Source organism: Gekko japonicus, unplaced genomic scaffold (assembly GCF_001447785.1).
Source record: "Gekko japonicus isolate JY-2015 unplaced genomic scaffold, Gekko_japonicus_V1.1 scaffold172, whole genome shotgun sequence".
Classification (NCBI taxonomy): domain Eukaryota; kingdom Metazoa; phylum Chordata; class Lepidosauria; order Squamata; family Gekkonidae; genus Gekko; species Gekko japonicus.
Genome location: NW_015162479.1, coordinates 1,193,871 through 1,210,439, shown reverse-complemented (window position 1 = coordinate 1,210,439; position 16,569 = coordinate 1,193,871). Strand labels below are relative to the sequence as shown.

The 16,569-nt window shown below is 41.7% G+C and overlaps 1 protein-coding gene across 1 annotated transcript in view; it reads left to right on the top strand.

Moving 5' to 3' along the window:
• Nucleotides 1-16,569, top strand: part of XRCC4 (X-ray repair complementing defective repair in Chinese hamster cells 4) — a 185,517-nt gene that overhangs the window by 114,412 nt on the left and 54,536 nt on the right. The window lies entirely within an intron of this gene.

Genomic DNA, 16,569 nt, shown 5'->3' with positions numbered 1-16,569 from the left:
TAGCAGTAGTAAATATGATTATTAACCCCCCTAATTCTATCCCTTAACTTTCTAATGGCCAACAACGCTCTTTTCCCTCTGTAAAACAATATCTCTAAACCCATCTTTGTTGTTGTATGAATTGTATGCAGCTTCTCTTCTTTCTAAGGATTTGGTGACCAAATGTGGATTTAATACTTCAATTCTGTAATTAGGCCAAGTACAGAGTAGAACTATACTATTATAACTCAGTGATTCTGTGCAGAGAAATCTTCATTTTCGTTTTTTTAAAAAACTTATAATGATGCCACTGATTGTTTGATCCTAAAGACCAGGAGCTCTCTGTGATCCCGGGTGCAAGAAGAGGGCAGAGATTGTCCATGCTACATTGCCTTTGCATTTTCAGAGTGCTCACCCCACATCTGATAAATGGATGTATTTGTACACCCATCTTGTGTAATTGCTTTAAAGGTAGTTTGTTTTGAACCACATCCATATATTTAATAGTCAAGAGCAATGCTCCCTCTAAGCTGTGGAGTCTTGTGAGCAAAAATTCTACTTTGTGAGCTTCTGGCATTAAAGTTGTGAGCGAGCAATTTGGCTACTCCATAAATTAGTTTGCTCTGGACCCATCCTTCCCGATCTAAGACAAAAATGTGTGAGCTGGAGGCTAAATAAACTGTGAGCTAGCTCACACTAACTCATCTTAAAGAGAACACTGGTCAAGAGATTCCTCCCACAATGGAGCAAAAATCCACACAATGGAACTAGCCAGGATTAGGACATAAATTCTATAAATGGGGTGGAATCCCTCAAATCTGCATATAAATCTCTTTGGGTTGTCACAGTAAGCCAAAATGGCACCTGATGTTGTGGGAGTCACTGTGGTTACTCCCAGAGGGGCAAATGAGAGCAAGTGAGGGAGGGGGGAAGCAGTACAGAGCCATCAGGGTTGGAGACAGGGAAGAAATGCAAAGCTGAAGGCAGTGGAGAGGGGGCTAGAAAGTGGGGGGGGGGAGCAGGATCCATAGCCAGCAGGGGGCAAGAGAATGGGTAGGGTTGGGGAAAGCAAGACCTGTAAAAGAAAGGAATGGCGACAATATACGAATGGGAGCTAGTGTAGGAAAAGAGTGGCATTTCCCCTTCACAGTGGGTTATCCTGTTGTCCAGACTAGAACAATCATAGATTTAACCAATTCATTTTGATGGAAGGAAGTATCTTCAGTAGATGGACTCAAATCAAGATAATTGCTTGATTCATTCATAACGACAAACCATGGTTATATTATGTGATTGAGCTTTGGGTATCTTTGGATTCCCATAGTCCTTTCTCTCCTTTCTCCCTCCCCCCCTACCTATCTTCACATATGGCTTGAAAACTAACCAGTTCATTTTGAGTCTAAATCACAGAGTTTTAATTGATATGAATCACAAATGGTGGCTTGTTCTATCTCCCCCCCCCCATATCATAACTTCAACCATAACATAATCCTAGCTTGGAGAGAAGAAAACAATACCATAGTTTGTCGTTTTGGTGAAATGAACTCGATAGTTTGTTGTAAAAGCTGAAACGTTTAATTTTTGAGTTGTGAGCACAGGAGGGAGGGGAAGAAATGCACCAGCTGGTTTTTTCACTTAATGACAAGCTGTGGTTTGTCATTGTGCTTCAGCTATAAAGCCAAGATATGATGAAGTAATACTAAGCTTTTGCTGTGCATCATCACTTTACGTATAGCTCAGATCAGATGTCTTTAAAGTAATCCATATTGTACTATAGGACTTTTTTATTATGGCCTTTATACTACAAGCTACCACACCTTGTACTTTTCATGTTGTTTACTTGCTTACAATGTCACTTCCTTGACTTAATTCTAGTATTTTTCAGGAGCAAAGAAAACATGGAAAAAATGGCAATTACTTCTAAACAGGGAATAATCAAATGTATTAGTAACATTAACAATATCATTTTGCTGTTCATAAGTTCATATTTACATTCTAGTTCAAACCACATAGCACACAATAAATAAAATTAACATTTGAAGATAAAGTACTAGGTATATAATATAAGAGCTGCGGTGGCTCAAGTGGTTAAGACGCTGAACTGCAGGCTGTGGAAGTTCAGCAGTTCGAGACCCGAGTTGCCGCATGACGGAGTGACCTCCCGTCTCTAGTTCCAGCTCCTGCCAACCTAGCAGTTCAAAAGCAAGAAATTGCAAGTAGATAAATAGGTACCACTTCAGTGGGTAGGTAACAGAGTTCCGTGCGCCTTGGTGTTAAGTTATGCCGGCCACATGACCACGGAAACGTCTTCGGACAGCGCTGGCTCTTCGGCTTTGAAACGGAGATGAGCACCACAACCCTAGAGTCGGACTCGACTGGCTTTCGAGCAAGGGAACCTTTACCTTTTTATATAATATAAACAGTCAGTTGAGTTCTTGACTGAAATCCTGTACGCATTTAAGCTATTTAAATCCAGTTGAAGGTAGGAATGTTTTAAGCAGTTCAGAAGACCATAGCCTGTTGGAAGGTGGTATTTTAAATAAACTGACTTGTATTGAGAAAATGTTATTAAACTGTCTGTGGAATGGAATCGAAACATGTTTTGAGCTTCTGAAAAGAGCTGGCATTAATACCTAAAAATCAATATTTCATGATATAAGGTAAATTAATTTTTAAAACACTGTTTAACTGTAATTTGTGTTATTCCGCAAATAATGAACTGTTTTATAGGGAAGTGGGAACAAACAATTTACCCCCAAACATCACTTAGTCTTTACTGCTGCAAATCATATGAGAGATGTCAAGTGCTTAAGGGGATGAAATTGCTGTTTTTATGCTAAGGGTTCATTCAAACAAAATACACATAATACATTCTGCTTTCACTATACCTTCTGCATTGGTGACTTGTTTACAGACATCACGGCACAACTCTGAATAGAGTAATAGTGGCTAGGCAGCATTTTCTTGTGTTGTCCTGCATATTCAGCAAGAAAACAATTCATACATATCATGTTATGTCCAGTAGCCTCTTTTGCTACATAAGTAAGGCTAGAGTGCTAGCTGGAGACACAAGTCCTGGATGTGGGGTTAAAATAGTCTTGAGGGAGAGCTTGAGAAGCCGTGAAGCTTTTTGAGATCACAGCTCTGGCCTTTGTTACTTTATCCCCCTTTATTAATAAATCAGGAACCTTGGAATTAAGCTTGAACTTTACACGCAACCTCAAAAAGCCCTTTTAAGTGCCGATAAATATACAGGATTACTTAGCTACAGCAGAGGGTTTTTGGTCTGTTTTACAGGGTCATGACTCATAGTGCATCTGGATCTGAGAGTCAGTGTGGTCCAGTGAATTGTTTGTTAGATATGGACCCAAGAAACCTAGGTCCAAATCTCAGCTCTGTCCTGGACTGTCTGGGTGGTCTTGGGCAAATGGCTCTCAAGATCAGTTCCCCATCTGTAAAACTGAACCCTAAGGATTGCATTTTTATGCTGCAAAAATATTTTGTCTACTGAAATCTTTAGATGAATATGCCTTAGTCTGTGACATAGGAGAGTTTTATTCCCCCCCCCCCCCCAGTTCTAATTCTTGCCGCTTGAATGAATGTTGCGAATCAGGAAGATAGCAGTCTTCTGTGCCCGCTGAGACTTCTGAAGTGCTGCTGTTCAGACAGGCAAAGCTGTGGGGGAACTTGGTCAAATAATATGATCAAGGAGCTGTTGTTGAAACTGCTGACCATTGTTTTTGTCTTTATCTCTCGCTCCTTAGCAGGTACGTTTAGCTGTGCCCACCAATTTCGAAGGGATGTTAGCCACTAAAGAAAGAGTTATATAATAAACAATAGACAAAGAAAGCTAGTAAGCGACTTCTCCTTCCCACATGTGTGACTGCTGTTCACTCCAGCTTTCTATGCTTTGTAGGCAGGGAAGCCTTCAAAATGGCACTAATCCTATTTAAGATTTTGTTATATTGTACAGTGGTTTTCTCACATGAAGTTGCAGAATTTTAAGGCCTGCACATAGCCAGTGAGGCGTCATTGGAATGTTGGACTTGGACTGAGGAAACCTGGGCTTCAATCCTCATTCTTTCACAAAGGTTAATGGAAGACTTTGTGTCAGTCATTTGTTTTTAGTCTGTCCTCAATTACAATTGTCCTCAATAGTCTGCCCTCTATTACAACTTTTATACATGGTTTTATTTTATCTTGTGCAGGTACACAAGATAAAATACAACCATGTATAAAAGTTGTAATAGATACCCTTTCAATGGTTCAATGAAGATGAACACCCTGTCTGAAAATCTGATGGTTCAAAATGTTAGGAAGAAAAACTGAGAGGTGAGGGTCTGTGACGATGGGAAGCTTGAAGTGAATGATGAAAAGGCTGGTATATCCTACTTACCTTATCAAACTGCTTCTCCAAGTACTTTCCCACACAGTTTTCAGATAGCCTTCTCCTTATGGTACCCCCATTAGAACTGTCCATCTGGCAGTACTCAGGTTGTGGGCTTTTTTTCTGGAAGAACTAGACTTTTGGAATGGCTTACCAAAATAGGTCCATATGGGCACCTTACATAAGAACACAAGAGAACCCAATGCTGGATGAGTCCAGTGGCCCATCCAGTCCAACACTCTGTCACACAGTGGCCAAAAATACCAGGTGCCATCAGGAGGTCCATCAGTGGGGCCACCTTTACTTCTGCATTCAGTAAAAATAATGTCACTTCAAAGGACATTTGGTGGAGGATAAATTGTTTTGGCAGACTGGCTGTGCTGTTTTTATCTTGCAGGCCATTTCTATATATTAGCAGCACTGCTTTGTTAGCTGCCTTGAGTTCAAGGAGACAAGGCAGGATATAAATGTTTTAAATAAATAAAACCAGACAGTTCTTCCATTGAAACAGCATTTTCTGTTGCAGAAGGCATGGGGGCAAGGGAGAGTTCTGCCAGTTCCCATCTCCCACTTTGCCCCCTATGGTGTTTGTGGGGCCACTGACTTATCTGGGAACATTTCAGGGGTCTTAGAATGCTGCAAGAGCAATGGGAAGTAGGGAGATCCCACTTGGCAAAGTTCATAGGGCCTGGATGCACAGCAGCAAACTATTGGGAATTGGGTACATAATCCCAGAGCCATGTGATACTTAGGAAGAGTTCCTCAGGGTCATAAAGCTGTTTGTTTGATAAGGTTACATATTTCTGGGTGGCTGGTAAGGATTTGAGTATTTAAGCAGTAAAAGGACTGTAGCATCATTATCATCATGCCATTGTACCAGCTGGCAAAAGGGCTCAGGAGCACCCCTAGTTTACTTCAGTGGCAATACTGAAGAATGATAACTTTCTTGCAGTTGTCAGCTTTTGACTATTAATGAGAAAGGTAGTGTCTAGGAAACAGAGAGGATTTTTGATAGCCACTAGAAAGCCCTGTTCCTCCCGCGTGGCTTCTGCCAGTTTATCTTTGGAACTAGAGTGGCTTAGAAGCAAATATAAATGCAGAAACCCTTTTGGAGACAAGTAAAGCCTAGAGAATAAAAATTAGCATCTCTCCTTTGTGGATGTGACCTTGGCCTTCTCTAGCAAGATACTGTCCTGGGAATTTTAAGTGCAATGCTGCGTGTGTCTCCTCCTTTTAGCAGTGTATATTATCTCCTTGGGAAATGTCTTGCTGAAGTTACTGAGGATTTTCTTCAAAATGTGTTGCGGACATAAACAACCTTTCATTTGATAACCCCCTGCCTCTTTAAAAGCCTAGCAAGTCTGTGGTGCATCATGAGTTCCCTTGGGATGATATCTCTTCTTTTGCCTAATTTATTGCCTGTGCCTCACATTTTTAAACACTGAATTCAACCTTTGTTTAAAATGTGGTTTGCTACAACCAGTGATTCAAGTAGCAAAACCTTTGGCTTATCTTGAATTTCAGCTTTCTCAGAGGACTATGCAGACATTGGTATTACTGTCTCACATGAAGTAATATTTTACTGGAAGGATTTAACTCTCTGAAATTAGATGCCACTTTAAAAGACATCAACCCTTTTCATGGCCCAATGAGAGTATGAAGTTCACACTCCAGCCACTTGTTTAAAAAAGCTATTATTTTCTTTCACAACTGCATGTTAGCGTGTCATTGGTCTTTTAAAAGGTTTACTCATTGTAATTTAAATATCTTTAAAACCAGCAGAGTGTGTTTTCTATAGCTATTTAACACAAATAGCCCTTGTTGCAGGAGGGGACCCTCTGTTTAAAACAACATTTTAAACAAGGATTTCTCTTAAGAGTTTCTCAGTTTTGAGTCTCAGTCATACAAAACCATTGGAGATGAACAGTAGTACTAAAACCAACTCACCCATTAATATAATTCTTGAAATTTGGATGGGGGAAGAATTGTCTTTTTCTCTTCATCCCTGCTTTGCCCCACGGTCATCACTTTGTTCGGCACAGTAGGCTTGCCAGATTCCACCTCATCTCAGTGCCTTACCCCAGATCAGAGGGCATGACATGAAATCTGTACATTTGAAACCAGCAGTAGTCAACCATATGTGCATACAACTACTGGTGAGGGAGTGTCATAAAAGAATAATAGGCCTTAATTGCTGCCAGTATCATACCACCTTCCTTATTCCAAACTACAAGTGTTTAAATAACAAGATTAAAATATACCACACACACTATTCTTATCACCAAGTATACTGGGAGAGCAGGACAAATCTATAGAGAATCACTTGCCAGTATCCAAATATCATTGCCATTTGTTTTACATCGTTATAGACTTGTGATTCACAAAGAGAGATCCAACATACTAATCAAAGTTATCTTTGAAAAATAGAGGTGTGTGTGTGTGAGTGGTGAAGTGCATGTCAAGTCAGAGCCAACAGCTGGCATCATGGGTAAGCTTAGGTGGGCACTTGCTGACCAATGAAAGCTGCTGGTGAGCCCACTCACAGAGGTGGCTTCTTGTGAGTGAAAAAGGGAGTCTGGAGCATTCAGCTGAAGGTGCGGGAGGGGTTGCCTCTTTCCCAGCATCCCTCTTCTGTTCCCTGCCTCCTTCCTTCCTGCCCTTTCCTCAGCTTTCCCCTCACAGTCTGCTTTCTGCACATATAATTTGTTCCCATGTGCTCATGAGGATTTGGTGTATTTGCTGCAGGATGTACTAAAACAACGGACTGGATTTCCCATTGGGAACAATGGGTAAGGCCTGAAAGCCCATTGGACATATATGCCAATTGACTTGCATAGGCTCCACGGAAGTACATTATAGCACCAAAAAAGTTGCAGTGATGAAGGTCTCTTGGCACAGGTAGACTGCTCTGAGACTGGAATGATGGCCTGCAGAGTGGGATGATGGTCCCTGGGAGGAGCATGAGTGTTCTGGGACTGGAATGACAGAACCCAGAGTGGAATGATGGCCCTTGGGAGTAGCAGCTTTGACAGTGAAAAACTGACACAGAGCTGATATGGCTTGGTGCTACTTGGTGAAGCTCCAAGATTTGAGATTTTTTGACGCATTGTAGTTTTTAGGATTACTAAAACCTGAGATTGCATTCTGAAGTAATTTTAAATTTCAGATCTATGATCAAATCCTGAGGAAATTAATTTTTAAAATAAAATTCAAAATCTAGCCATGACTATTGCTTCTTTAAAAAAAAATAATTAACTAGTATGGCCCATGAGATCTAATATTAAAACACTAAGCAGTCACATTGTTTTCTGTGTCATGACAAAACAAAATATTGTTCAGTAATTACCAGCCTTTTCACTGATTTACGTGCAGCATGTGCTATATTGGAATTGAAAAATGATTAGTGAGAACCACTTGATGAAAGTTAAGGAGCTGTGGTGGCTCAAGTGGTTAAGACGCTGAACTGCAGGCTGTGGAAGGTTGGTAGTTCAGCAGTTCGAGACCCGAGTGTGCCGCATGACGGAGTGAGCTCCCGTCTCTAGTTCCAGCTCCTGCCAACCTAGCAGTTCGAAAGCGAGAAATTGCAAGTAGATAAATAGGTACCACTTCAGTGGGAAGGTAACAGCGCTCCGTGCGCCTTGGTGTTTAGTCATGCCGGTCACATGACCACGGAATGTCTTCGGACAGCGCTGGCTCTTTGGCTTTGAAACGGAGATGAGCACCGCAACCCTAGAGTCGGATTCGACTGGCTTTTGAGCAAGGGAACCTTTACTTTTACCTTGATGAAAGTACAAAGTTTAAGTCCAGTGGCGCTTCTAAGACCCAACAAAGTTTAATTCTGGGTATAAGCTTCCGTGTGCATGCATACTTCATCAGATACATTGAAACAGTTTCTCTCAAGCCTTACATATAGGTAGGGGGGTTAGTTGCCAGAAAGGGCTAGTTAAAGATGCATAAGTAACTGGGCAATAAGTATAGCTGAGATTGGATTAAAGCAGTTGGTAGACCTGTGAATGGCAGCAACTTAGCATACAAAATAAAAGAGTTAACAAACAGATATGAGAACTGAGTTTGAGTCTAGTGACACCTCCAAGATCAAGTTCAGTTCTGGGTATAAGAAGAACTGAGATACTTAGCATGTGTAGTGGGATAAGAATACGATATTTCTGTTAAACTCTGGGCGTTCCATTGTTCTGAGTGTTGTAATAACTTGTAATTCAGCAATCTCCAATTCCAGTCTGTTTCCGAAATTCCTTTGAAGTAAAACAGCTCCTTTGAGGACCTGAGAGAACTCAAAGTAGCCTCCCTGAGCTGGCCTTGGCTGGGAGGGTGCGGTATAAATGTGAAGAATAAATAAATATATATATATATAGTTTGTTCTGCTACTTCAGACCAATTGATCTTAAAGGTGCCACTGGACTAAAACTCTGTTCTGCTTCAGACCAATGCAGCTACCCACCCGAATCTATCAAGATTACACAGTGAGCCTAGATTAAGGCTGAGTGATGAATTTTTAAAACCTACCCTCAATGGTTCATGCCTAACACTATCATCAAGTTAGATTCAGGTGGGTAGCCATGTTGGTCTGAAGCAATAGGACAAAGTTTTGAGTCCAGTGGCACCATTAAGACCAAACAAGTTTTATTCTGGGTATAAGCTTTTGTGTGCATGCACACTTCATCAAATACATTGAAACAGTTATTTGAAGAAGTGTGCATGCATACGAAAGCTTATACCCAGAATAAAACTTGTTTGGTCCTAAAGGTGCTGCTGGACTCAAACTTTGTTAGCTTTTTCTAACCTACCTTTCAGGGTTCATTTGAGATATTTGTTTATTTACCCAGGGCCTACAAAAACCTGTAACTGGCCCCGGACCATAGGGTTTTCTAGGCAAGGTAATAGAGGTAGTTTGCCATTGCCTGTGTCTGCATAGCAACCCTGGACTTTGTTCGTGGTCTCCCATCCAAGGACTAACTAGGGCCACCCCTGCTTAGCTTCCGAGATCTGAAAAGAAAAAGCTAGCCTGGGCCATCCAAGCCCGAACTCGTCAGATCTCAGAAGCTAAGCAGGGTCAATTCTGGCAAGTACTTGGATGGGAGACTTTCTTGAAATACCAGAGGTGGGAGGCAGGGGCAGGCTTTATTCAGCCACCCCTCTGAATATCCTCCAGGCCCCCAGGAGGGGTCAGTCACCAGAGGTTGCCATGACTTCCAGGTGCAAATAAACACACACACATGCACATATTAAAAATTACCAAAAAAGCAAGAAAAGGAGGGGGGGAATCTCACCAACCTCATACAATCCTTTAGGCACACCTAAAATGGCTCTTTTGGTCCCAGCCAGTCTCAAAAGTGGATGAAAGCCAAGTTTTTTGGATTATGGTAGGAATCTTAAGCACTGTGTTGCAACCTTTCATAACAGAACAAGAGTTTTTTTGTAATAAAAGCTAAAGAATCGGTGCATTGCGGTTTCCAGTGCTTTAATAAGACATTTTATTTTATTTCGAATCTGTTATCATACACACCATGCCTTTAGAATGGAAATAGAACAAATATTTTCATTTAAAATCTTTGCAGGGTATGCAGTCACCTTTTGGCATGCATCTACCTCTGTGACTTGACATTTGTAATGTAGCATTTTCTGGAGGGAGAACGTCATTTATATGTCTTGGCTTTGTAATCAGTAGAAAAAAGGACACCTTGGTTTTATTAAGGATTAAAATAACAGGGTAAATATCCTTCAAATATCAGACTCTGTATGAAAAAACAGAAATGTGGAAGTGGACAGGGGTGCCCTACCTGCTCAGGCACTTCCAGAGGGCAGGACCTGCTGTGCAGTATCCTGTTGTAAGCGGCAGTCAGATCTGGCTGTCAGTGGTCTGCAGCTGCTGTGGCTGGAGGGGGAAAAGGGGGTCCATGCGATCTCAGATGGGGTAGAAAGAGAAAGGAAATGAACTAAAAAGGGGCAGCTTCCAACAAGAAGTAGAGGTGGGGACAGGGGCAGTTAGTGTGTGTGATTGAAGATGAGATGGCAAAAATTGTTGCCTTCCCCCCCAATCCATTGCCTAAGATCACCATTTCGTGTCTCCTTATTATAGAGCTCACATGTAGAAATGATGGTTCATGTGTACAACCGTAGCACATCATAAATTGTTGTTTGCTGTTTTGTGTGCAGCCAAGATCTGCTAACATTGTGATGTGTAATTACAGATACAAAAACAAAGATGGTGCTTACATGTTGGGGAAGTTACCTGGGTGAAAACACCTGGTGTTGACCATCTCAGTAGTACCTATTCTTATTTCTTCATCTTGCAGTGATATAAGGAAATTGTAGGCATAACAGGACAAAGAACAGGCAAGAATCTGCATTGTTTTTCTTGATCCCATGACAGAAAGTAATGTTAAAGAAGGCCCCCTAGAAGAGCTGTGTTTAATGCATACCTATTTTCTGCTCCTGTAGCATTCTGGGCTGGTTTTAATGGTGCTGTCTGCATAGAAAATTAGCACTAAATGTGAGGGAAAAGAGGACATATTGTTTCTCAGCTGACTTCATCTCTAATACAGCTGTCATTCAAAAATACATACTTTGAAGAATGATGTTTTTGTCTTTCCGAAGTTTACATTTAAGTAAATCTGTCACTGCTTTTGGTCTTGCAAATAAAATATATCAAGATGGGTAGCCATGTTTGTCTGTAGCAGCAGAAAAGAGCAAGAGTCCAGTAGCACCATAAAGAATAACAAAATACGTGGCAGGGTATGAGCGTTCGTGAGTCACTACTTCTGAACATATCTTCAGATACTTCTTCAGGTATCTGAAGAAGTGAGCAGTGATTCACAAAAGCTCATACCCTGCCACAAATAAAATGTAAGTATTGAAGTAAATGCTTTCATTGTTGTGGGTTCATCTGGTATACATTGTACTAGTCAAGATTAGTTTAGTCCTGAGGGAGTATTTCTGCCTCACAAGAGACAAGTTCTCACTTTCTGATGATTAATGGCTCAATTTCCCATACTGAACTATCATGTAGAAAGCCTTGAATGCTACATGTGAACTGTTCCTGTAGATTCATTGCAGAACTGGGCTTTGGAAGTCTGTCAAGATTATCCTCAGGCAGGAGGCTGAACAGAGCAGGCCTAGCCAGAAACACTGTTAAAACCAGTGAAGTTGCCAGCTGACCAAAAAAGTATAATCTCTCTTCCCTCCCTTCAGACTAGCTTTCAGAAAACCAAGGGGCAAGGCCCCCTTTCTTTCTCAACTCACCCCCCCAGCTGTTCATTTTTAGTGAATAAGTGCATGAACATGCATGAAGCTGCCTTATCCTGAATCAGACCATTGGTCCATCAAGGTCAGTATTGGTCCATCACTGGCTCTCTGTGGCCTCAGATTGTTCTCTGAGAATGGAACTGCAAATTTCTCAAACTACTGGCTTGGAGGAAATGGGCTTCCTCTATGGAGACAGATAGGCAGGATAAAGATGACCCATTTGCCCTCTTGCAAGGAACAGGCAAAATAGAATCATAGAATTATAGTGTTGGAAGAGACCTCCAGGGTCATCTAGTCGACCCCCCTGCACAATGCAGGAAATTCACAAATACCCCCCAGACACCTCCAGTGACCACTGTTCCATGCCCAGAAGATGACAAAAAACCTCCAGGATGTCCAGCCAAACTGGCCCGGAGAAAAATTGCTTCCTGACCCCAATGTGGGGATCAGCATTTCCCTGGGCGTATGAGCCCAGTTTTCCAGTCTGTCAAGATCACCCTGTATCCTGACTATCTTTTCTCCTATTTGCTACCCCTCTCAATTTAGTATTATAATACATGGCTGTATGAATCCATATATGAATATATATATATGTGGATATAGTAAGTGAGCTCATAAGCAGTTTGGAATGTGCATGTTAATTTGATTGGAGAAAAGGTACACATGGGTATCTTCTTCCAGTTTCATGATAGGTTAAAGTTTAACCATGAACCAAACAAAGGTTAGTGAAGAAGAGGGCCAATATTAAAACCTATCTAATAAAAGTAGGAAAAGATACATGTATTTATTAATAACAAATTTTAAAACATATACAGGGACCCATTTACAACAATTATATATAAAACATTACAATACCAAGGGCTTAAAAGCTTGACCTTACGCGTTTTGGCCAAATAGGCCTTCCTCAGAGGTCATATATATGTGGCAAAATGGCTAATACATATATTCACATACACACAATCAAGAATATATACAAAGTATAAATTCAATAAGGACCATAAAGTAAATTGTTCAAAAATAAAATCACCAGGCACAGGGTCATATGCACATAAGACCTTTAAAGTGCTATCACTAGCCCAGTGATTATAAAGTAGACTTGTGGTCCAAAAATTTCCTTCTTTGTGTTGCCACAGTATTCACAAGTAAAAAGCAGTTTAACCCTCCCAGCTGGGAGAGGAAAGGTTAAAAGATGGGGATACACTGTCAGACACATTCAAGTGAAGGCCCAGGGAACAAATGGACTGAAGCTTATCCTCTGTTTTCAAAGTTCCTACGGGCTTGCTTCCATTCTAGGGAAGGCGATGTCAAGGTTAACGCCAGTCATGGTATAACCTAGTTAGCGTCTTATGTGTTGTGTTCTTTTCTTCGTAATAGACAGTTGTCAAAAATGTCATCTATGTGCCTCACTATTCATTCCCCACATAGACCAGAAACTCCTGACTGGGCTGCAAACAGATGACTATGGGAAGAGGATATGGGAGATAGTGCACATGCACATAAAAATAAATGCATGTAGCCCTACCTGTGTCTCAGGCTGCAGGTAGAAAAAGGAAGGGAACAGCTTGAGTGGTGGCATGCTGCTCCATATAGAAGGAAGAAAACAGATTCCCCTTCACCTCTTTGGGAAAGACAGCAGAAAGCAAGGAGTGGAGCATTACAGGCCCATATTCTGTTTTTTGAAATGCTGATTGTATATAGGAGAACTCCATATGTCCTTCATTTTCCTACCTCCTCTTCTTCCTCCTCTTCCTCTCCCCCATATACCATTTGGCTAAGGCTTTGACTGCAGTACTGTCATTGGCCAACCAGCTAATTAATGGGCAGAAAGCATCTGTCTTCGTTATGGGTTCTCCTGCCTTCACCTCTTTTTCCCGTATCTGAGGTGCTGTTTTAACAAGGCCCATGGTGCATCTCTCCTTATATATAATTCTGTTTTGGTCATGGACTCCCCTGAACATTCCAACACACTCCGAAATCAGTTGGCTGAATGATCTGTCATCCAGAGGGTCTCCCTATCCACTGGCTGCGTTGCCTGAGTCCTGCCTCTAACATTCTAAACAGTTTGCTGTTCCCCCCCCCATAGCCAGTCAGAAAAAGAGGTCATTTGCATATGTAGTCTGATTGGCCTTTGCCTCTAACATTCTAAATAGTCTGCTGTTGCTGTTGGGAGTCCTGAGGTAAAATACATATCCCAATCTTCCTGTGGGGCCTGGAGATCTCATAATAATAATAATAACATAATAGAAGCCAATGTTGGATCAGGCCAATGGCCCATCTAGTCCAACACTCTGTCACACAGTGGCAAAAAATATCAGGTGCCAACAGGAGGTCCAGCAGTGGGGCCAGGACACCAGAAGCCCTCCCACTGCTGCCCCCCTCCAGCACCAAGAATACAGAGCATCCCTTGCCCCAGACTGAGAGTTCCTCTCTATACTTTGTGGCTAAGAGCCACTGATGGACCTCTGCTTCAGATGTTTATCCAATTCCCTCTTATAAGAACCAGCCACAGCACATCATTTCCCCTACAGAAAATTTCCCAGCTATTACAACTGATGTCCAGATGACCAAGATCAGTTATCCTGGAGACAATGGCTGTCAGTGGACTCTATGGCATTATACCCTGCTGAGGTCTCTCCCCACCCCAAACCCTCCCCTCCCCAGGCTCTACTCCTCAAATCTACAGGTATATCCCAACCCAGAGTCGGCAGCCCCGTAACTGGCTATGGAACTCTTTTCCAGACTCTTGGAACCCAGAAGACATGGCATAGGAGGAGGTACTTTTCTACCTTAGCTGCAACTAGGTAAAGGTAAAGGTTTCCATTGCTCGAAAGCCAGCTGAATCCGACTCTAGGGATGTGGTGCTCATCTCCGTTTCCAAGTTGAAGAGCCAGCGCTGTCCAAAGACATTTCTGTGGTCATGTGGCCGGCATGACTAGACACCAAGGTACATGGAACGCTGTTACCTACCCACTGTAGTGGTACCTATTTATCTACTTGCAGTTTCTTGCTTTCGAACTGCTAGGTTGGCAGGAACTGGAACCAGAGATGGGAGCTCACTCCGTCATGCGGCAAATTAACATAAGTCGGGGTGGAGGGAACCATACCTGTTACCATGAGGCTGTCCTCTCATACTACCCACTTGGGGCAGCAAAATGACTTGAGATAGCCCTGCCTTATAGCTAAGCAGAAGGAAATAAAAATGGCTTGCCTCCCTCTATTTTCCCCTTCCCTCTGCCACTTCACCAGCCACAGCCGGGACACTCACCTGGAGCTTCCTTCTACAGATCGTTGTATTTCTTCCCACAACGGGCCTTACTCTTAGTATGAGTATATTACACATTCTAAGTCATACAGTTCCAACAAGGAGATGGTAGTAAGTGGTGGTGCAGGAAGATGTGGAAGAAAGAGGTAGGAAGGGAATGCATTTCCTGAGTTAGGAAGCAGCACGTAAAAAATAATAGCAGGAGGTAGGCAGCTTGATAAATTTTTTGTATGAGTACAGATGTCCAGTCCATTAAGTCAGTAGCTCACCGTTATAAGCGTAACATCACCTCTAATGTTCTAAAGATATAACTTTGAATTTCATGAGGATAGGAAAGCATGAAACTTTTAATTTGGCTTAATTCAATGTCAAGATTTTAGGAAACAGTTGATATTGTCGTTTACAGGTGTTACCTGAAAAATAAGGTCTCATTAGATCTCTGTGTTTCAGTATTGCAAGATAAGTCTTCCCCCCCCCCCCAGGCAATATTTCTATAATATTTTAGGCTATTAACTAGTTTTGAACAGTTAACTTGATAGACCTCTGCAGCAGTACAGACTCTTTGCTAAAATGTAGTGTTTTAAACAGGGGTGCTTTGGGTTTTTGGTGTTTTTTTTTTTTTAAGAGGTGCCAGAACTCTCAAGAGGGAAATGAAGTTTTCATTCTGTATACTGAAAACTCATGAACTTTTAAACATTTTTAAAAGAATTTTGTCGAAGAGGTTCTGGAACTCCATTCTGGTGCGTTCCTTCCCTCCCCCCAGCTATGGTTTTAAGTGAAGTTGATTCTTAGGTATATAAATATAAAAGAAAAAATCCCAGGGATCTACGTTAACTAAGATATTCCAAAGATCAATATTAGCTATCAGTCAATTTCAACTGCCTAAAAATTCTGTACAGATGTTATTATACTCCAAATGATTATCTAAGATGACTAGGGTAGTATTGGATATTCTTGGAGATTTGGAAAGCAGACAGGAATTTTTTTTCATGTATGGGGGAACTGTTTGATTGTACAATCAGTTGACCAGCTCAGCTGCAAATGGCAACCAAGTGAAGGGTAGAGGGGGAGGCCTGACCTTGTGAATTGTTATAGGAACACCTGCTTTTCGTCTCACTAGGAGCTGTACTGCCAATCAACAGCTGGACAGGATAATGTGCTCGGCAGCTCATTATGATGGGCAGCAGGATAAAGAAGGGGGGGAGAAATAGCTGGGGAGGTACTTGTCATTTTAGGGAGGATGCTGCCTTTGTCCTCCCTTTGGACTAACACATTTTGACTGAGCGTCAGCTGATTTTAATTGTTTGTTGTACTCTGACCAGTCATAGACTTTTGCCAGCCATTTTTTTTTTTTGCTTTTGTTATCCATTCTTGGAGTGATACTGTTTCTATTTTGACTGGATAGTAAACCTTGCCTTGATTATTGAACTCAAGTGTGGAACCTGAGTCTGTGCACCTGGAGGAGGACCCTAAGCCTCAACCTTACATGTTGGTAGCGGTGGGATGGGTCAGAGTGCTGAGTTACGGCAGGCACAGTTCTTCACTTGAAGTTTAAACAGGCAATAGGTGAGAATAGGCTGGCAGTAAGGAGTGTTGATTCATGGGTTTTCTGGAGGTGACATCATACAACATGGATCCAGTTTTATTCTCAGCGGGACCAAGAGAAATTCTTCAGCAG